This window comes from Vipera ursinii (genome assembly GCF_947247035.1).
Source record: "Vipera ursinii genome assembly, chromosome: 5".
NCBI lineage: Eukaryota > Metazoa > Chordata > Lepidosauria > Squamata > Viperidae > Vipera > Vipera ursinii.
The window spans coordinates 98,938,901-98,962,916 of record NC_139518.1 but is presented as its reverse complement, the minus strand read 5'-3'; positions in this window follow the sequence as shown (position 1 = coordinate 98,962,916).

Here is a 24,016-nt window from a genome sequence, read left to right as displayed (position 1 = left end):
TTGCTGAGGCAGCAGATTTCCGAGAGCACGCTCGACTCATTGCAAGCATTTGAACCTTGAAATGGAAATACAGACCTCTTAATTAATTTCTCTGTTATTGTATAATGTGTAAAGAAAACTAATGCCTGGAATTTTCCATTTTAATTACAAAAGGGAAAGAAAAAAAAACAGTGTCTGCAAGTCTGTAATGCAAAGAAGGGTGTGGACTGGGAGTGCGAGACAACAGTGAATTTCAAAATTAATTACGTAGGAGGGCAAGGTTTATGAGGCCCGGCTAAGTCAAGCGTGGATGCAGTTCAAATATGTAATTGTGCATGGGGTCTTAGCAATAACTTTTATTAACACATTATGGGACGGAGGGACTGGCCGAACTAAATGAGTTGTGTTCCTCTTTTATACAGTCCAAAAATTTAGTAATGGGAGGGCAACCTTTTAGCAACAAAAATCCATATAATACATAGAGGGTGATGAGGAGGAGGAGGCGAAGGAGGAGGATGGCAACTGTGACAACCTCCAAGGGGCTAGATAAGTGGACGTGGGATTTGATGTACGTTGCCTAGAATAGAATAGAATAGAATAGAATAGAATAGAATAGAATAGAATAGAATAGAATAGAATAGAATAGAATAGAATAGAATAGAATAGAGCTGTAAGGGACCTTGGAGGTCTTCTAGTCCAGCCCCCTGCTCACGCAAGAGAATCTATAGCATCTCAGACAAGTGACTGTCCAATCTCTTCTTAAAAACCTCCCGTGTTGGAGTGCCCACGATTTCTGGAGGCAAGCGCTTCCACTGGTTAATTGTCCTCGCTGTCAGGAAGTTTCTCCTTAATTCCAGGTTGTTCTGTACCAGCCTGCTACCGGCCCTGCAGAAAAGGCAGGGACAACCCCTTTTACAAGAAGGCAAGAGGCTGGAACTAAGCCTGCCAAATTTATTAACATAAAAACAGAGCAAAACAAGACACGAACCATGAAACAGGAGCTATTCAAACGGTTGCCTTCAGCAAACCAGCCCTCCCACGCATTCCCCTTTTAAACAGTTCAGGGCGTGGCTTCTCTCTGCCTCCTTCCGAGGTGCCCCATTGCCTTCCTCTGTTTACTCCTGATTGACTGCCTCCTGCATCGGGCGTCCTTGAACAGGGCCAGCTGTGGGTCATCTTCATCCACGCTGTCAGGCTCACACCGCTGGGTCTCTGTGGTGACCAAGTGGGAGGGGCCTGGCTGAGGGCTCTCATCAGCAAGATCTTCAACACCCCCCTCCTCCTCTGAGTCGTCTGACCCAACTGCCGAACCCACAGGCTGACCCTGAATCACAACACTGGTTGCTTTTCTCTTTGATCAGTTTCCAACCATTGTTTCCTGTCCTGCCCTCTGGTGCTTTGGTGAATAACATAACTCCTTCTTTGTGGCAGCCCCTCAAATACTGGAAGACTGCTATCATGTCGCCCCTGTTTCTTCTTTTCTTTAGACTAGCCAAATCCAAGTCCTGAAACCGTTTTTCATATGTTTCAGCCCCCAGTCCCCTGATCATCTTTGTTGCTCTTCTCTGCACTCTTTCTAGAGTCTCCACATCTGTTTTACACTGTGGCGATCAAAACTGGATGCAGTATTCCAGGTTTGGTCTTATCAAGGACTTATATAGTGGTATATAAGAGGCAGCTTAGCTTGCAGAAAGAATGTGGGAAGGGAGGGGAGGAAAGGAATAAATTAACTAAGCAAAGTAATGAAAAGGAAAAAAAACCCCGAACATGATGGGTTTGGACAGGGCAGAACCAATTTCGTATGCTTGTTTGTCCACAGAGATTTGCTGGGTAACGATAGATCAGGGAATGTTTGGTCGTCTGAACCCCTCCTCACCAGGAGACCACTGTGAGGATGAAACTACTGTGAGGATGAAACTAAATGTGTTGTTTTTGTGATCTCAGAGAAAAGTTGGGGTTATATATGTAATCGCACAAGCAAAACACAATGTTATGTATCCAGATAAAGAGAACACATACACACTTACATAGCAGTCACCACCAGGAGGCGTTGAACTGTAACTGTTTTGGCGGGAACCCAGTTTCGGCGGGAAAGAGAGGTTCAAACTGATTGGTCGGCTGCTCACCTGGCCAGGTATAAAAGGAGGGCAGGTAACCCCTATTCCCCAGTACAGTCACCTCCACCTAATAAAGAGCTGCTATGCTGTACTCATCGTCTCGGCGTCCTTCCTGCTCTCCAGAACCCACTACGCAACACACAAAGTCTTAGCTTTCCCAGGTAGTTCAGGTAAGTATCATGAGCAGATGAGCTCATTATATTTTATTACAAGATTCCGTAGCAACAGAATCTTGCCCATCTGCACGTCCAAAACTCCCGCTGTCTTTTTTACAGTCTGAGAAAGATCCTTTGTGGTTTCTTCCTTTGCCTCTTAGGCAGCTGTGGGCTGTGTCCTCTCTTCTCTGATCATTCAGTAGGTCACATCTTATTCCTCCATCTCCCAAGGCTATTCACACATACCATTACACAAAGAAAGTACAGGAGGTGGTATATGCCCAAAGCTTTAAGGTAAATCAACTAACAGAAAAATAAGTTGACTATGAGATTTGTTGGGAAAAAATCACTCCAAAAGATTATAATTAAAATAGATAATCAACCGCTTTCTGAAAAACAAATCTATATTTTTATATTATCTATATATCTATATCTATCCATAATTTATATATCTATATATCTCTATCTCTATCCGTATATCTATGTCTGTCTGTCTGTCTGTCTGTCTGTCTGTCTGTCTGTCTCTCTCTCTCTCTCTCTCTCTCTCCATATCTATCTATCTATCTATCTATCTATCTATCTATCTATCTATCTATCTATCTATCTATCTATCATCTAGATATAAATATAGATATAGATATATCTGTGAGATAAGAATGAAGTAAATAAATAGGAATAATGGCAGCAACAGCAACTTTTGTTAAAAAAACTGAAACATGAAACTAATAGCGCCGAAGCAAAATTGTACAAGCCACATCACAGCACAATTTATTCCCACATAAACCTGGAATAAGAGTTGAATCTTACCTCAGAAGGTACGAGCGAATGACCCAGTCTGCTCCTCTGAGCACACAGGAATATGCGATCAAAGGAAGTGTACTGGAACGATAATTAAAATAAAAATCCCTCCGTCTCTTTCATTATGTGTCATTGTTCGGTAAAGAGAGGCAATGTTTCCTGAGCATCATTTTATTTATGCTTGAATTCATTCTCTGCTGGGTTGTCAGCTGCTAATTAAAAATTTCTTTAGTGTCCACCATCCATTAGCTGTTCGTTTGCTACTTAAGACAGATTTGTGAATGAGCATTTGCCATTTTCCACAACGTTCTCCACTGTGAGACAATACTGCCAAAAGAATTACAATGCACTGTCACCCGGAGGGACACTAGGAGCACAGCTGAACCAGGGTCAGCTTTGAGAAAACCCCACCAACAACCCTCTAAAAGAATGCAAATGACCAGTGAGTGGGCTGCAGCTGCCAAAAAGGCCACTGCAATTCTAGGCTGCATCAACAGAAGGATAGCATGGTGGAGCAGTGGGCTAATGCCTCCTTAAGTAACACCAGCTGCCTGCAATTAGTGCAGGTTCGAGTCCCACCAGGCTCAAGGTTGACTCAGCCTTCCATCCTTCCGAGGTAGGTAAAATGAGGAGCCAGATTGTTGGGGGAAATTAAGCTGACTTTGTAATAATGCCGCTTGGGGTGTGTGTGAAAGACCTAATAAGCAGGCATATACATTGAATGAAGGCTACTGCTAAGCTTGTAAGCCGCCCTGGGTCTTCGGAGAAGGGCGGGATATAAATGGAATTAAAATAAAATAAAATAAATAAAAACACAAGAAGTGATAGTAGCCCCTTATGCAAAATACTGCACTGGTGAGACCACACTTGGAGTACTGTAATCCAGTGGTCTATGGAGATTCTCATTCCTCCAGGTCCCCGTTGACCCAAAGGTGCTTTTTTCAGGAGGCAACTGGACATTCTTGTTTTTCTTTGAAGACCTTTCTCTTCTTGTCCAAGAAGCTTCTTCAGCCGTGACTGGATGGTGGGGAACATGGGAGAAGAAACCCACCAGGACAAGGTTGAGCAGTCCATCTGCATTTAAAAGACAAAGGTCACACTTTGGAAGACAGCAAAGTCCACATTTTGGTCAGAGAGGACCACTGATTTGAAAGAGGGGTCAAGGAGGCCATCTGTGTCAAAATTGAACACCCCTCCCTCGACAGAGGGGGAGGGATACGACATCATCTATCTCCAGTCTACAGCACAGTCCTTTCAGCAGCTCCGAGAAGGCTCCACAAACATTTGCACCACTCAGGTGATCCTGAGGTCACAGCTAAACCTCTAGGTGGCCTCAACGACTCGCTAAAAGAATGCAAATGAGCAGCTGTCTGCAAGGAGTATAAATCCTGCCATTCCCCACCATCCAGCCAGAGCTGAAGAAGCTTCTTGGATGAGAAGCGAAACGTCTTCAAACGAAAACAACGGAAGTCCAGTTGCCTCCTGGAAAAAGCACCTCCTGACCTGGATGACGGAGAATCTCCATAGGCATTTAACATCAAGGGGGAGCTAATCCAATCATGAGTAAATCTATCTGTGAACATAGTTGCACGAAATCAACTGGTTTGGGGCAATAAATGGAATCTGTTTTGCCACAAAACTAGGAATCTTGTCGGGCTAATGGGGAGGGAGATGCCTTCAGAGGCCACGTTTGTCAACTTCTCTTGTGGAATATTGTTGGCAAAGTTTTAGTGTTAGCATTATATGAGAATGTGCCTGCCTAACGTTACATTGCATTGAATTGGATCTGCTACTGTACATACTGCTCCAGATGGCGCCCGACCTTCGCTCCTTCCGACGCGATCTGAAGACCTACTTGTTCGAACAAGCCGGCCTGGCCTGATGGGTGATGGGTTTAGATTTTAATATTGTTTTAATGTATTTTAATTCATTGTTTTTAGCTTCTGGGCACCTGTTTAATCTCTTTTAATGTTTGTGTTCTTGTATTTTTATATGTTTGCCCTGTTCACCGCCCTGAGTCCTTCGGGAGAAGGGCGGTATACAAATAAAATTATTATTATTATTATTATTATTATTATTATTATTATTATTATTATTATTATTATTATTATTATTATTATTATTATTATTAATATTATTATTATTATTATTATTATTATTATTATTATTATTATTATTATTATTATTATCTTGCTAAGAAAAATTCTATTTTGTCACTTTCCATTTTCATGGTTATCTTTCTGCCTGGTATTTCATTGTTTCGTGGGGATGGAGCCCTGATTAAGTATTGTCAGAGTCTCCTTCTGCAACAATGCTGTTTCTACACAGCTGGATTTCAAAACATTTCCAAGAGGTAAATCAATAGGTTTTAGCTATCCAATTTGCCTCTCGAAGGACAAAAGTCTCCTCCAACCCATGTTGTTAGCGCTGGCACCAATTTGGGCATCTCTTTTTTTTTTTCTTGCAAATTGATGGTGACCGAATCATTTTTCAAGGACTTTGAATGACATTGCTGGTCCAGGCTGGGTACCACTAGAATGATAATTCATTTTATCATCTTCGGATGGGCTGAATGGCTTTAATTGTTAATAATAATAATAATAATAATAATAATAATAATAATAATAATAATAATAATAATAATAATAATACCTGGTTGATACCTAAGATGCTGGCAGCAGCCCGTGTCAACCATTAGTGCCAGTCAATTTGAGTGTTCAGTTGACTGAGTTTCATGTTTTATGAATAAAAGTTTTATAATAATAATAATAATAATAATAATAATAATAATAATAATAATAATAATAATAATAATAATAATTTATTTTATTTTAATTCCATTTATATCCCGCCCTTCTCCGAAGACTCAGGGCAGCTTACAAGCTTAGCAGTAGCTAATAATAATAATAATAATAAGTTGGAAGGGACCTTGAAGGTCATCTAGCCCAACCCCCTGCTCAGGCAGGAAACCCTATACCATTTCGGAATAAATGGCTGTCCGGTCTTTTGTTCTTCACCTCAATCACCATGAATCAGTGAGATACTGATGCAATATATAAACAAACAGAACCCATAGCCAGACTGGAGAGGATCTGAGGGATGCAACGTCTGCTAAATTTAATCTTAGAGTGGTTTTAAGGAACATTCTTCTACCAATTTCAATAGGGGACTCAAATTTTCCTTCCAGTTTTCTTGTTCCTCCCGTATTGCCAGCAAAGCACCCACCAATCAAAGAACACAAAGGTCCATTTCTCCATCAGTGAGACTAGAATCACCTCTTCGTCCAGAGGAGATCTCACAGACCTATAGAATAACAGAACTGGAATGGACTTGGAGGTCTTTCTACTCCAACTTCTTGCTCAAGTAGAAGACCCTACGACACCATTTCAGACAGATGGGTGTCCAATATATTCTTGAAAACCTCCACAATTTCTGAAGGAAAGCCTTTCCACTGACTAATTGTTATAACTGTCAGGAAATTTCTCTTTAGTTCTAGGTTGCTTCTCTCCTTGATTAGTTTCCATCAGTTGCTTCTTGTCCTGCCTTCGGGTGCTTTGGAGAATAGCTTGACTCCCTCTTCTTTGGGGCAGCCCCTGAGATATTGGAACGCTGCTATCATGTCACCCCTCACTCTTCTCTTCGTTAAACTAGACATACCAAATTCCAGCAGCCATTCCTTATATGTTTTAGCCTCCAGTCCCCTGATCATCTTTGTTGCTCTTCTCTGCACTCTTTCTTAGAGTCTCAACATCTTTTTTTTTCATGCTGTGATGACTGAAATCGGATGCAGTATTCCAAGTGTAGAGGGACGCGGTGGCTCAGTGGGTTAGGACGCTGAGCTTGTTGATCAGAAGGTCGGCAGTTTGGCGGGTCGAATCCCGAGTGCCGCGTAGCAGAGTGAGCGCCTGTTACTCGTCCCAGCTTCTGCCAACCTAGCAGTTCGAAAGCACGTAAAAAATGGAAGTAGGAAAATAGGGACCACTACGGTGGGAAGGGAACAGCGTTCCGTGCGCCTTTGGCATCTAGTCATGCCGGCCACATGACCACGGAGACGTCCTCGGACAAGCGCTGGCTCTTCGGCTTTGAAACGGAGATGAGCACTGGCCCCTAGAGTTGGAAACGACTAGCACGCATGTGCGGGGGAACCTTTACCTTTTTTACCTTATTCCAAGTGTAGTCTTATCAAAGCATTGTAAAGTGGCACTAACACTTCACATGTTCTTGATTCCATCCCTCAGCTAATGCAGCAGTTTCAGAAGCATAGAACTATAACGTTGGGAGGCAGGAATCCTCAGATTATTCCCAGATCCCATTTGCAGACATTTCTACACTGTGTGGTGGCACAATGGTTAAAATGCAGAATGGCAGGCTGACTCTGCATTCCACTGCCAGCAGTTCGATCCTGACCGGCTCAAGGTTGACTCAGCCTTCCATCCTTCGGAGGTTAGTAAAATGAAGACCCAGATTGTTGGGGGCAAATAGGCTGACTCTGTAAACCGCTTAGAGAGGGCTGTAAAAGAAATATGAGGTGGTATATAAATCTAAGTGCTAGCATTTATATAAATTAAATAAATAAATAAATAAATAAATATTGCTACACCCTCTCCATCTCGCCTAAGTGGCCCTGGGTGACTTACAAGCTGGATAATAAAAACATGACTAAAATCACAATAATAATAATAACAAACCCTAAAAACAATGCTAAAAAATATACATGTTAATAGTAAAAAAAATAAGTTTTTTTAAAGAAAAAACTCGCAAGGTTAAAAAGGTACAGGGCACGAACCAGGTGTTATTCATTGGGATAACAATCCATTGCCCTAGAAAAGAGACAAGAATTTGGTCCTCAGTCAAAAGCATTTTTGAGCAGCTACCAATTGTTATTAGTTATAGTGTGTGTGTGTGTGTGTGTGTGTGTGTGTGTGTGTGTGTGTGTGTGTGTGAAAGACAAACATACTGACTTACAGGTTGGTCTGTACATCAGTTTATCTTTGTTTCTGTGTGCATGTAAATGTTTGTGTGTGTATACATATATATATATAATACTGTATGTATGTTTGTGTGTATACATATATGTATATAACACTCTGTGTGTGTGTGTGTGTGTGTGTGTGTGTGTGTGTGTGTACTGTATATACACACCCATGTGAATGAGATTTATGGTTCTGGAAAAATCTGGTGAATAATGTAGATGATTGAAGATGATCCTTCTCAGAAACTTATTGTACGGGCCTCCCTCATTTAAATTCAGCCTCTCATTCGCACAGTCACACACACTCTGCCGTATGAATTATGGATTCCTGTTTTTATCTCCCGCACAACACATGAATGTTTGATAAAGATAGGTTCCAATATTGTATTTGGTCAAAATGTTCTTCTGAAACGCGGTTAGAAAGAAAGGGGGGAGAGAGAGGGGGGGTGGGGTTGGGGGGGAAAGGGGAAAAGAGGAGAAGGGAAGATTTTTTTTTACCAGTAATTATGCACGAATGTTTAGACAGGGAGAAAAATGATTTTTTCCCTGACTCAAATCTCTCTGCTGCGTACAAGTAGGAATGTGTGAGGTCTGGCAGACGATATTTATGCTCATCCTGGAGCATAAATTGACATTCTGCAGCCTGGAAGGGCTGCGGAATGTTTTTTTTTCCCCTGCCCTAAAATGTCTTGGCCTTACCTGGTTGCTTTCAGAAGGAAGAGGTTCAATTATTCATCATACCTTTTTGGAGTCTGGAGTCCTAGCGCAGGGACATCCCGTTCAAGCCTTCCCTTCTGGAAGGCCCCAGGAGCTCCTAGCTCAGAGTAGGGGAGAACGCCATCTCCAGTCTTGACCTTGGGGCTCCCAAACTCATCAAGCCCACCTCTTTCCTCAACATGTAGCAGTTGTTAGACATGCAAATAGGCCTGGAGGTATGAATGTGGAATTAACAGTTGATAGAAGCCAGATAGATGAAGGGTCTCTAGAGCGAGGGCCAACTACATTGTTCAAAAATCCAGAAATGAGTATCTGAGGAATAGACTAGACTAGACTAGACTAGACTAGGACTGGACTGGACTGGACTGGACTGTGCGTCTGTTTCTTTTCTTCTTTCTTTCTTTCTTTCTTTCTTTCTTTCTTTCTTTCTTTCTTTCTTTCCCTTCCTTCCTTCCTTCCTTCCTTCCTTCCTTCCTTCCTTCCTTCCTTCCTTCCTTCCTTCCTTCCTTCTTTCTTTCTTTCTTTCTTTCTTTCTTTCTTTCTTTCTTTCTTTCTTTCTTTCTTTCTTTCTTTCCCTTCCTTCCTTCCTTCCTTCCTTCCTTCCTTCCTTCCTTCTTTCTTTCTTTCTTTCTTTCTTTCTTTCTTTCTTTCTTTCTTTCTTTCTTTCTTTCTTTCTTTCTTTCTTTCTTTCTTTCTTTCTTTTCCTTCCTTCCTTCCTTCCTTCCTTCCTTCCTTCCTTCCTCTTTCTTTCTTTCTTTCTTTCTTTCTTTCTTTCTTTCTTTCTTTCTTTCTTTCTTTCTTTCTTTCTTTCCCTTCCTTCCTTCCTTCCTTCCTTCCTTCCTTCCTTCCTTCCTTCCTTCCTTCCTTCCTTCCTTCCTTCCTTCCTTCCTCTTTCTTTCTTTCTTTCTTTCTTTCTTTCTTTCTTTCTTTCTTTCTTTCTTTCTTCCTTCCTTCCTTCCTTCCTTCCTTCCTTTCTTCCTTTCTTCCCTCCCTCCCTCCCTCCCTCCCTCCCTTCCCATGCTCCTGGGAGTATAATATCTTTCTCTCTTAAGCAGTCTCCTTGGAGAAGGCATTTTCCTTTTGATCTCCATGAATTGGAGGGCTTTTCAGTCCCTAAAACTAACGCTAGAATATTTTTGCCAACCCTTTCCAAGGGTTGCTTCCCCCTTGGAAATGTTAATCAAGCCGAGAGTATTCCTAAAGTGAGAGATGCTAACCAGTCCTCTCTGTTTCAAGAGTAGGTTGCCTTATATCACCCTTACTAAATTAGGTAAATATTAAATACAGAAGATCAAGTGAAGTTCAGATTTTGAAATCTATTTAATCAATCCATCAGAATAGAGCTGGAAGGGACCTGGGAGGTCTTCTAGTCCAACCCTGCTCAGGCAAGAGACCCTATACTGTTTCATTTAAACAGATATGTAGAAAATTTCCAAATCATAGTCAACATCCCTATTTTGGGAGCGTACTGATCTCTGTTATGACCTGTAACTTTTTCTGGTGGTTCAAATAGACGTGCCAGTTGGTTAGTCCTTCAACCAATCCAAGGTTCATATCCCTGCTTCTACAGCAGCTCATTTGAAGAGCCTTGAGGTAACAGCCATGCCAAAAAGGTTATTGGGATTACTGTAGTCAGCCTGGCATTTTGCTGGATTCCTGCCATCAAAGGAGAAGGAAGGCAACTGGGGCAATCCACAGCTGTGTATCTATAGACAGATCGCTAGATAGCTGGCTAGATAGCAGATAGATAGATGGGTAGATAGATAGATATGATATGATATGATATGATATGATATGATATGATATGATATGATATGATATGATATGATATGATATAGATAGATGATTGATAGATATGATATGATATAGATAGATATGATATAGATAGATAGATGATAGATAGATAGATAGATAGATAGATAGATAGATAGATAGATAGATAGATATGATAGATGATTGATAGATAGGTATGATATGATATAGATAGATAGATATGATATGATATAGATAGATAGATATGAGATAGATAGATAGATAGATAGATAGATAGATAGATAGATAGACAGACAGACAGACAGACAGACAGACAGACAGACAGACAGACAGACAGACACAGGGAGGGGGAAGTGACGATGGAAGACTGACAAGCTCTCCACTCAACCAGGATCTTCAAGGCCGTTTACACGGAGAATGGAATGTTACCAGTTTCACACCTCTCTCTTTCTCTTTCTCTCTGTAATGTTTAGCTGTTCTTTCTTGGATTGTCACATTAATTCATCATGTAATTCCCTCACCATGCCTTATCCATGGAAAGTAATGAGTAAAACTACGCTTAACATTGGTATCCTTGTTTTGAGTGTAGACTATTCTTTCTCTTTCAGAAAATCTGGTATGTTCTCTCTCTCTCTCTCTCTCTCTCTCTCTCTCTCTCTCTCTCTCTCTCTCTCTCTCTCTCTCTCTCTCTCTCTCTCTCTCTCTCTCTCTGCACCAGTGGCCCTCAAAAGTCATTATATTACTCCCTGGCATTTTCTTACTGTGGTTAAAGATGAGTTACAGCCGGGCTTTGGTTAATGGAGGGATATTCCCTTAAGATATGAGTGCATAGAGTAGCTCTGAAGACAGGGCTGGTTATTTTATTATGGCACACGGCAGATTTCAGCTCGGCTTTATCATCTGCCAGAGCGCGCTCACAAACTAATCAGCTATTGCCTGCTTTTTGGTCCCCCAAGGGCATCTTTTCAATGAAGAAGACCATTGATTTTTACCATCAGACACAAACCATGAGCTGTTCCATGCATTATGCTATTCCCGGTGGAACATTCTGTAAGGAAACCAGCCATTTCAAGGGGGGGGGGCTGATGGGGGGCTCACGGGCTCTCCACACTGACAAACTAGCTCGCGATAAAGTGCTTTGGAAATTTACATTCTTACCCACTCCTTGCTCATATGTTGGCAAGAGAGATTATTTTTTGGGGGTGTGTGGGGGGGAGAACCTAGAGTCCTTTATCCGGTAACGTAATTATGAAGCTTTAGTTTTCTCTTTTCAGTATTAAACAGTGATTAATACTGTTTAACAGGGGGTTGAATAGCAAAACTGTGCAAACCCCCAAGCAAGTTGACAGATTTGTTTTACCTTTCTCTGTTGCAAGATGGAGTAAAAGCACTGCTGGAGTTACAAATCTGAAGCATGTTGATGGATTTGCTTTTACCTTTCCCTGTTGCGGCTACAATCCCATCAGCTACTCAAAACAGCAGCTTTAACAATTAAAGAAGGGACAATGCATGGAGACTCAATGTTTCTAGCTTGAGATTTTTTTTAATTTTTTTTTTAAGGATAGGGATCATTTGTTAATAGGATTTATAATTTACCAGTGCAATCTTCTAGAAAGCTGTGTTTTTACAAAGCAGAACATAATTGTCAGGGGCCCTTATATTTAGAACATCAATGTCAGAGGCCGTACCAAAGAACTTAAGCCTCATTACTTTCTTAGATGGTATTCACCTGATTGCTAACTGCCAACCTTCTGATCGACAAGCTCAGCTTTGGTGCAGTAAAGGTAAAAGGTAAAGGTTCCCCCGCACATGCATGCTAGTCGTTTCCGATTCTAGGGGCCGGTGCTCATCTCCGTTTCAAAGCCAAAGAGCCAGCGCTTGTCCGAGGACGTCTCCGTGGTCATGTGGCCGGCATGACTAGACGCCAAAGGCGCACGGAATGCTGTTACCTTCCCACCGGAGTGGTCCCTATTTTTCTACTTGCATTTTTGCGTGCTTTCGAACTGCTAGGTTGGCAGAAGCTGGGACGAGTAACAGGCGCTCACTCTCTTACGTGGCACTCGGGATTCGACCCGCCAAACTGCCGACCTTCTGATCGACAAGCTCAGCGTCCTAACCCACTTAGCCACCGCGTCCCTTATTTGGTGCAGTAGAATGAGGCAAATGACATGAAACCTCAACTTTTCACTTTAATATAATAATAACATACTAACCAGTTCTATAACACCAAGCCTATCTAGTCAGCAAAACCCAAAATCAAAGTTTCAATTTTTTTTCCCATCTCAAGCACAAGTCCAGAAGCTTTTTCCAAGTAGAAAAAAAATTGTGTTCTTTTCTTTGATCAAAGCAGTCAATTTAGCCAATCCTCGGCTAACTCCATCAACTTTTGCAGTCATTTGCCTTTTGTGGCAATTGAAGGTTCCTACCATTTTTGTAATAGGGATGCAGTGGCTCAGTGGGTTAGGATGCTGAGCTTGTCGATCAGAAGGTCGGCAGTTTGGCGGGTCGAATCCCGAGTGCCGCGTAGAAGAGTGAGCGCTTGTCATTCGTCCCAGCTTCTGCCAACCTAGCAGTTCGAAAGCACGTAAAAATGCAAGTAGAAAAATAGGGACCACTCCGGTGGGAAGGTAACAGCGTTCCGTGCGCCTTTGGCGTCTAGTCATGCCGGCCACATGACCACGGAGACGTCCTCGGACAAGCGCCAGCTCTTCGGCTTTGAAACGGAGATGAGCACCGGCCCCTAGAGTCGGAAACGACTAGCACGCATGTACGGGGGAACCTTTACCTTTACCTTACCATTTTTGTGTATAAAATAATCTTGCTTCTGTCAACATATATATAACATCAGAGTTCCAAATTGTTTTTTTGTTCAAGTTCTTTATCAATAACACAGCAGCCTGCTCCAGGAGGGGGAAAAAAGTAACTGGTTATTAGAACAAAGTGTTTGGTCAAGAAGCTGGCACTTTAAATGTTTGGTGCAACCGTATTTTATTTGTCAAACTTTTTTTTTAATCGAATGTCAAATGTTACAAATAGATCTCTCTTTAGAGTTTTGACCACAAATAAAACAATTAACTTCACTGTAACAAGGCCCACTCAAATCCCCAAGAGCACATTCATTTCACTCCCTCTCAGATTCTGGAATTTCTTAATGGTCAAATTCAGAATGTGGACAAAATCTGGCTTCCAATCCTGTTCAAAATGTTGGCCTACTTCAAATGCTCAGAAATGAATCGGCACATATATTCAATTTAGATTTCCCAGATCATTCATTCATTTATTCATTCATTCATTGAATTTTCCATATATGCTTGGAAATTATCCAGACTGATTCCTGAAGTATGCAATCCTGTTTATGACTAGGGGAGATATGACACCTGTCTTCCAGTATTTGAAGGGCTGTTACAGAGATGCGGTGGCTCAGTGGGTTAGGACGCTGAGCTTGTCGATCAGAAGGTCGGCAGTTTGGCAGGTTGAATCCCGAGTGCCGCATAGCAGAGTGAGCGCCTGTTACTCATCCCAGCTTCTGCCAACCTAGCAGTTCGAAAGCACGTAAAAATGCAAGTAGAAAAATAGGGACCGCTACGGTTGGGAAGGCAACAGCGTTCCGTGCGCCTTTGGCGTCTAGTCATGCCGGCTACATGACCACGGAGACGTCCTCGGACAAGCGCTGACTCTTCGGCTTTGAAACGGAGATGAGCACCGGCCCCTAGAGTCGGAAACGACTAGCATGCATGTGCGGGGGAACCTTTACCTTTACCTTTTTACACAGGTGAAGGGGGTCAATTTATTCTCCAAAGTGACTTACAAAGATTAAAATACCCACCACATATGAGACACACCCACCCACCACCAAGGAAAGGTGAAAACCTCAGTGTATAATTGCTATCAGTTAATATTGAGATTACAATACATCGTGCTGCTTGTGTACAATATTTTATAAATTAATTTAGCATTAGCAATGCCAGGCACCAGAACAAAAATATTAGAAATAATTACTATCCAACAAGTGTTACCGTGATTAACATTCTTAACATTATTATGGGCCTAAGCTGAAGGAATGGATAATTATTGCATTTGTTACAAAGCAGGCCTGATGGAAAGGGGAGAAATGTTAGCATAATTAACATTTGGAAAATGTGGATGCTTCATTTATGGCAATTAATTCGGTGCAAAAAGTAGCTGGAAGGCCTTTTTTTTGACATTGGGGGAAAAAGGGTTCCTACAAAGGAAAATGTCCTTCTTTCAGTGATCTGTGAGAGGTGGGGGTAAAAACCAAACACCTGCTGTCTTGTAGTATGTAATCATTATACCTACTACCCAAGGCAGCATGCTTGCCCATCCATCTTTTAAATGATATATATAAGGACTACATAAGACGTTGTGGGTTTGGCTTGGAAAATTATTGTTTAAGTCTATGAATCGGTGTTGGAACCTCAGAGTTAGTTTTGCTTTGACATTAACATGCAGTGTATTCAATAAACAGTAAGAGTTTTGGAGACAGAATGAAGCTGGAGTTTTATTTGGATTCTCGAGCTGGATGTTAACAGTCCTCTCCTCTTCATGTGATATAATCTAGAATAGAATAGAATAGAATAGAATAGAATAGAATAGAATAGAATAGAATAGAATAGAATAGAATAGAATAGAATGGAATGGAATGGAATGGAATGGAATGGAATGGAATGGAATGGAATGGAATGGAACGGAACGGAACGGAACGGAACGGAGCGGAGTGGAGCGGAGCAGAGCAGAACAGAACAGAATAGAATAGAATAGAATAGAATAGAATGTAAAACAGAATAGAATGGAATGGAACGGAACAGAACAGAACAGAACAGTAGAATGTAGAATAGAGTAGAGTAGAGTAGAGTAGAGTAGAGTAGAGTAGAGTAGAATAGAATAGAATGGAATGGAATGGAATGGAATGGAATGGAATGGAATGGAATGGAACGGAGCGGAGCAGAGCAGAGCAGAACAGAACAGAACAGAACAGAACAGAACGGAACGGAACGGAACGGAATGGAATGGAATGGAATGGAACGGAACGGAACGGAATGGAACGGAACGGAACGGAATAGAATAACAGAGTTGGAAGGGACCTTGGAGGTCTTCTAGTCCAACCCCCTGCTCAGGCAGGACAACCTATACCATTTCAGACAAATAGTTGATAGCTGAGCAGAAAAAAACACAAGTCGCATAGATGTAAAATAGTTTTCACCTAGTGTTTATTGGGAGTCAAACTTCATGTTCGTACTCTGTCTATTTTAAATAGGGAAGCACTTGATAAAAGATCGCAACTGTGGGATCCTCTCTGTAAACCTGAGTGGCATTATTTTTCTTCCCCCCCAAAAAAAAAAAAAAAAAATCAGGGACTTTCTGATCATGCATCTCTTAATGCAAGCTTAGCCGTGAGATTTTTATGCTATCCACTTGTTTAGGCTCATTTTGCAGCTGCCATGGTAACTGGGACTGTGTTATGGTTAGGAAAGAGGAAATGGTTTGAAGAAATGGCCAAAAGAGTAAGTGGCTTTGATTTTGCAAGGTCAACACATTTACAAGACCAGCGAAAAAAATATTCCAGGCATTTGAAGCAAAGCAGTTAAGGTAATTTCGCCTGAAATGATAACATTGTCATCATCTACATTATTGTTGCAGAAGCTACTGCAAACTTTTAATCCAAGTCATGCTTGCCCGGCAAAGAAAAAGATATTTAAAGGTATGGAAGGCATGAATATAAAAGAGTAGAAATAACCAATGAAAATTCATTTATTTCCAGGGCATCGTATTGCACTGAACTGGATTCAGAATTTGAAGCCCCTCCGATTTTACAAGAAAACTTATTCGTTCCACCCTATCGGATTGTGTGACATAATTAAACTCTGTTTGGTGTATTTGGGTTGTCTTCTTAGGCAGCTGTGCCACAACATAGCTATCAGAGAGTTTAGATAACGGTCAGGTCCTTATGATCAAGTGGGGATCTGAGAAACCAAGCATATGAAGCTAACAACGACACAACTTTGATTTATTCGTTCCTGGGGACCTTTCGGCATGATTTGATATCATGATAGTCTTTGGCCTGCCTTTCCAGGACAAACTGCAAAGCAGCATAGGTAATCCTTGAGCTATTGATGTAATGGAGTCTGCCAATTGCATCCGTAACCTGAGGATTCGTTTAATTGGATCAGGTTAAATGAATGTGATCCCTCCCTGCTTTATTCCATGCGTTCTCTAATCGAATGAGCAGGTCATTAAGTGCACCTAAGTGCTGGAATGGCCCACCCAAGGCCTCCACCAACCCACTGAGAGACCTCATACTCACTTACAATCCCTTGGGGCTCCCATAGTTGCTTCCATCACCCCATCCTGGCCCGTGGTGTCTACCACAGGCACTGGTCTTCTTTTGCTAGCCTCCAGGATTCCAGTTGTTTTTCCCCACCCAGCTTCAGATCTCTCCCTTACCTTTCAAAGAATCTCCAGAGTTCCAGAAGAGGCAGAAAAGCCGTAGTCCTTTTATCCAGTCACCCAGGTCTTGGTTGTCCCAAAGGTGCTTTTTTTCAGGAGGCAACTGGACTTTGCTTTTTCTTTGAAGATGTTTCTTTCACTCTAACCTGGAACAGTTCCAACTCAGAACTGAAGCAGCTTCTTGAATGAGAAGCAAGGGGGTGGGGAATGGAAGGATTTATACTCCTTGTAGATAGCTGGTCATTTGTCTTCTTTTAGAGAGTCATTTTTATTTAATTTATTTATTTTAATTCCATTTATATCCCGCCCTTCTCCAAAGACTCAGGGCGGCTTACAAGCTTAGCAGTAGCCTTCATTCTATGTATATGCCTGCTTATTAGGGCTTTCACACACACTCCAAGCGGCATTATTACAAAGTCAGCTTAATTGCCCCCAACAATCTGGGTCCTCATTTTACCTACCTGGGAAGGATGGAAGGCTGAGTCAACCTTGAGCCTGGTGGGACTCGAACCTGCACTAATTGCGGGCAGCTGGTGTTACTTGAGGAGGCATTAGCCCACTGCTCCACCAAGGCTCTGTGCATTGAGGCCTCTTGGAGGTTTCTTTGTGTCCTCAGGGTCACCTGAGTGGTGAAAATGGGTGTGAAGCCTTTTTGGCTGCTGGATGTTTTCTGCCCTGGGTCCCTTCCCTGTTGGAGACAGGCGCAGGCTGTTGGGGATGACTCCGTGTTGTCTGCATCTCCAACTGGAGCGCAAATGGTCCCTGCAGTCTGCAATGTTTTCTGGAAATCCGGTCATACTCCTGCACCCTTCGAAGGGGGTCCACTAATTGAACTGTCATAACTTGAGGAATACCTATAGTTCTTGTTGATTCCTGTCTTTGAAGGCCATTTGTCCCCCAACGGTGACTTCATTTCATACCTTAAAATAGGATCGTTCTACTAAAATCACCATCCCAATGACACATCGTAAGTTCTTTTTGGGCTGTCCGTGTAATAAAGGTTGGGACTTGCGTTTCAGTGCCACGATGCTCCTGCAGCAGAGCAGCCCTGAGGCTTCAGGTGGGGAAAGCAGGCAGCTGCAGTCGGTCAGTGATGAGGAGGAGGAACTGCCTTCTGCACCTGATCTGAGAACACACAGGGCAGAGAAAAGGCAGGAGCAGAGGAGGTCAGCCCGACTATTTGCGAGGAGGCAGCCTCACCCTTCTTGATGGGCTACAGAAGATGGCTATTTGGCACAGCACACAGAGAGATGGAAGTGATGCTGGGAAACAACATGTTCAACTTCGTAGCTGTGTGTTTCTTGGTCATTGTGTTTCTTGCCTTGCTTCGGATTGACACTGTGCCTTGAATTGGATCATACCTTATGAACTCTGGTCTTTTCTTGCCTCGTGAACCCTCTTGCATTGTGGATTTAATTTGGCCTTTAATTTTGGGAAACTTTCAAGTGCCTTGTGGACTCACTGACCATTGCTCCGTGGACTAGCATTGGTCTGTTTTTGGCTGGGCTTAATTGGGACAATTCTGGTTTTTTGGTGAACGGAGTTTACCCACTAAACCACAGTTATTTTTGTGTGTGTGTGTGTGTGTGTGTGTGTGTGTGTGTGTGTGAGAGAGAGAGAGAGAGAGAGAGAGAGCACTAAATGTGCCAAATGTCTTAGCAGAAATATAATTCCAGAAATCCACAAGTGTCTATAAACTCTTTATAGCTACACAGATACATGTAATTTTCTTGGCAGTCACTATAATTTTCTTGGCAGCGATACAAAAATGGCTTGCCCTGGCCTCCTCCCAGAATGTTTTCCCTACTTTCTAGTCTAGTTGAGAGCCCTACGATTATCTTGGGGGGGGGGGTGTCTCCCATCCAACTACTAGCCCAACCTGACCCTGCTTAGCTTATCAAAATCAGCCAATGGTTTCTAAGTACTGCTACTTGCTGGGACAGGTATACCTGCACCTACAGGGTTGAATGCTTTGTGATTTTCTGTGATGATTTTCAATTATTTGTGGTAGTCCCTGCAATTCTGTTCACTAATCATTGGTAGATCTGCTGATATTGCTACTTCCAGTCACACACTGAGCTGAGAAAGACATGGCTTGGTCTGGTGGTGCTACAAACTGGGAGGCTGTGAGTTCTAGTCCTGCCTTAGACACAAAACCAGTTGAGTGACCTTGAGCCAGTCACTTTCCCTCAGCCCTAGGAAGGAGGCAATGGCAAGTTACTTCTGAAATCTTGCCAAGAACACCGCAGGGACTTGTCCAAGCAGTCATCAGGAGTCAACACTGACTCAGTTACACGCAGAGACACGTATGCGCACGCAATTAAAAATAGAACGTTAAAAATATTTAGATGCTCCCAAGCCATTCAGCTACGGTTGCTTGAACGAATGCCTTTCTGCTATCAAATATGCAAAATTGGATGTTGAAAATGGAGCAGTTCCAAGCAAGTTTAGTGATTAAGGAAAGAGATCAAACCCAGTAGCTAAATCACATCTTCTTCTGCACTGTTGTTCCTTGCATACATATCAAGCACGTCTCTTCCTTCCGTTTTCCCCCCAACCATTTATTTTCAGGATCCTCTAATGAAGTACATCTTGAATTTCCTTCTCATGGCTAATGAGGAGACAACAAGAATTTGACTAATACTAGTACAATTACTGAAGCAGTGAAGCAGACAACTCTGATTAGATGTGATAATTTGGAAGGCTGGGCTTTTCACATTAAGTTTGCAAACAGTTTAAAAATCACTTCCCCCTTATTTATCCAGCTCATCTCCATTAATGATTCCCTCCCCCTCCCCCAAAAAACAGAAAAGAGAAAATGTTTATTAAAAGCCATATTTCATTCAGGAAAGTTGCAGATGGAGACATGGACCTTAAGGAAAAACTTCTGAGGATACACCAAAGCAGGGGAACATCTTTGAACCATATTTTCAATATCTAAACAGTTTGAAAAACAACAGAGATATTTATATACGCATTCAGAAGGATGCCTTAATACTCTTTTTTATGTTTGCAAAAAAAAAAACAACAACAACCCAATGAAACAGTCACTGATGGTTTAATGAGAATTGTGTGACGTTTATTAGAGTTTAATGAATAGGTTATGAAATTGAGATATTTGTAATGCAGACGTACCATTTTACAAGGTTAGTGTCTAGGGATTACACAATAAATTCTACACACTTCTATTTAACTCTTTCCATTTTGCTTCCCACTCAAAGCTGCTAAGGGTGAAAAACAAGATTGAAAAGTTAATATTTTATCTTATTTTTTTTAATTATTATTATTGGGTTGTGAATTCAGGGTTTTCAACCTATGGGGGGGGATTTCAGTTCTACTACTTTATACTTTGTTGTCCTTCCTAACCACACATTGTAATTTTAATGCAACCAGACAAACTTTTATTTTAAATAAAGGGTAGTGCCTGAGCACTTAACACTCCAGAAACCAGAAAGTAGGATAAGATCCTTGGCAGGGGGGGAAATTATAGGTTTTGGTGCAAATTTTGGTCAAACAATCCAAACAAAGCCAATTTAAAAAGTCAGGGTTGGCAAGGGAAAGAAAAATTTGCTTGTTTTTGTCTTGCTTTGACCTTGAAACCCTTATTGTGTAGGTGGTGGGCCTGATTTCTTGCAAAAAATAAACTTTACTATTATTCTGGCTTTCTTGACATGTTGTCTGCTTTGAAAGCAGTGTTTGACAGCTATCTTTGATACCATTTCTCTGTTCGTTCCCCTGTCTGAGACTTTGTTCTTTCCATGAGAATTTTGCAAGGGTGACAGATTTCTGATCTTCCTTGCTTTCCTTCAGAGACAACACAATGTGCTTTCAAGAATCACTCAGATCTGCAGCAAGGGCTGTAATTCGCCCACATTCCTGCCAAAGGAAGCTACGAAGCCTCAGGCAACCATCTGTGTCAAACTTCAGAAGCTAAAAGCAGGATCATGTCTTGACGGTTGTGACTAGGGACCGGATCTTTCTAACACTAGAAACGCCGGCGTACCAGGACTCCTCTTGGATGTGAAATCTGGGTCAGGAATTTAGTAAGGAAAGATGTCCCGGGTTTAGAGATAAAATGGTGGAACGGCTTACCCCAGAAATCGTGGGCGCTCCATCACTGGAGATTTTTAAGAAGAGACTGGACATTCACCTGTCTGAGATGGTATAGGCTCTCCTGCTTGAGCAGGGGGCTGGACTAGAAGACCTCCGAGGTCCCTTCCATCTCTATTCTATTCTATTCTATTCTATTCTATTCTATTCTATTCTATTCTATTCTATTCTATTCTATTCCTAATTCTATTCTATTCTATTCTATTCTATTCTACTCTATTCTATTCTATATTCTATTCTATTCCATATTTCTATTCTATTCTACTCTATTCTATTCTATTCTATTCTACTCTATTCTATTCTATTCTATCCCATTCCACATTCTATTCTATTCTATTCTATTCTACTCTATTCTATTCTATTCTATTCTATTCTATTCTATTCTATTCTATTCTATTCTACTCTATTCTATTCTATTCTATTCTACTCTATTCTATTCTATCCCATTCCACATTCTATTCTATTCTATTCTATTCTATTCTATTCTATTCTATTCTATTCTATTCTATTCTATTCTATTCTATTCTATTCTATTCTATTCTATTCTATTCTACTCTATTCTATTCTATTCTATTCTATTCTATTCTATTCTATTCTATTCTATTCTATTCCTAATTCTATTCTATTCTATTCTATTCTATTCTATTCTATTCTATTCTATTCTATTCTATTCTATTCTATTCTATTCTATTCTATTCTATTCTATTCTATTCCATATTTCTATTCTATTCTATTCCTAATTCTATTCTATTCTATTCTATTCTATTCTATTCTATTCTATTCTATTCTATTCTATTCTATTCTATTCTATTCTATTCTATTCTATTCTATTCCTTTGGATGAATGGGTGAGTCCAGAAATGAAACCTCTGAACAGGGTCCTTGAACTGGTATTGCGTTGTTAGGAGTGACTACAGCTTTGCCATGCAGATTTGGAAAAGGGTGATGAATTACTCTTCAATATCATCAGTATGACCGTGATATAAAGAAGATATTGAGACTCCAGAAAGGGTGCAGAGAAGAGCAACAAAGATGATTAGGGAACTGGAGGATAAACCCTATGAAGAACGGTTGCAAGAACTGGGTATATGTCCAGTTTAATGAAGAGAAGGACTAGGGGTGACATGGTAGCAGTCTTCCAATATCTAAAGGGCTGCCCCAAAGAAGAGGGAGTCAAGCTATTCTCCCAAGCACCTGAAGGCAGGACAAGAAGCAACGGATGGATGTTAATCAAGGAGAGAAGTAACCTGGAACTAAGGAGGAATTTCCTGACAGTTGGAACAATTAACCAGTGGAACGGCTTTGCCTTCAGAAGTTGTGAGCACTCCAACATCAGAGGTTTTTAAGAAGAGACTGGACAGCCATTTGTCTGAGATGGTGTAGGGTTTCCTGCTTGAACAGGGGGTTGGACTAGAAGACCTCCAAGGTCCCTTCCAACTCTTTTATTCTGTTAATTAATACTTGTAGAGGGAATTGGTGGAGCAGTGGGCTAATGCCTCCTTAAGTAACACCAGCTGCCTGCAATTAGTGCAGGTTCGAGTCCCACCAGGCTCAAGGTTGACTCAGCCTTCCATCCTTCCCAGGTAGGTAAAATGAGGACCCAGATTGTTGGGGGCAATAAGCTGACTTTGTAATAATGCCGCTTGGGGGTGTGTGTGAAAGCCCTAATAAGCAGGCATATACATAGAATGAAGGCTATTGCTAAGCACATTTGATTTGTGCTTCTTAGATTGTAAGCCGCCCTGAGTCTTCGGAGAAGGGCGGGATATAAATGGGATTAAAAAAAAATTGGCTTGGGTGATTTGAGCAAACTATCGTAAAGGTTGAGAATCCTATATTTGGCAGGAATATTCTTTGGATCGACTAGAATTTTTATTTCTGCTGTGAGTTAGATAGCCGTCTTTGGAGATAAAATACATTCCTTCAGAAATGAACACGGTGTAAATCCAATGCCCAGGCTGAACTGCCCATCAAGACAAAGTGGACTCTGACATTTTGGTCATTTAGGCTTATGCAGGATTTTCTTTCCCCCAACCAAGGGCATTTGATATACAAAACATTTTTCGAGGACTGCTAATGTGCTGCTTTTATTCTCAGAAAATGCACTGCATTAGTCCTTTTCAAAATAAACAATACTGTATAAAAATGAAAAAAAATAATAATAAAAAGGAGTAGTAGCAACATCAACAAAGAAAAAAAAGAAATGGGAGGTAAGAGAAAAGGAAAACAGATCTTGTTTCCATTAACATCCCACTTTTCTCTCTTTGGCATCTATTCTTGATTATATTGCAGTTATAGATTGATTTATACATTTCCTTTTATATTTCAAACGCATCTCTCGGTAAGTGCTGAATTCTCCAAAATTGTTTAAGCACTTCAGTCAACGATCTGCTTTTTCTCTTTTAAAAGAACGGGGCAATAATATTTGAAAAAAGAATACGCTTCTGGAGAAAAATCTTCTTTAGTTTTCCAAATATTATTTTTTTGTCCGATTACAAACAGAATCCAAGCAAGAACATCCTAAAACTGTATTCGTGGTTGTACTCCAGGGTTCCTCTACCTTGTCAGCTTGAAGACTTCAACTCCCAGAATTCTCCAGCTTTAAAAAAAAAAAAACACATAATGACAAAAATGAGTAGCAAATATAGAAACAGTTCTGCTGGTTTTTTTAAAATGTAATGTAATGTGTCAGATGTTATTGACAGGAATTTCAATAAACTGTTAAGTTAAAGCTTAATTTAATACAGTAGTGATAACGATATTGCCAGGAGACACATTTATAAATATTTGATACATCTGACACAGCAGGAAAGGAAAGATGTTTGTAAATGGCACGCGCGCATATATCGAGATGTTTCTTGAATTGCTCCCCCATATTTTTCCCCATTGTTGTGTTTTTCTTTCCTAATTTAATAAGGAGCCTGTAAAAGT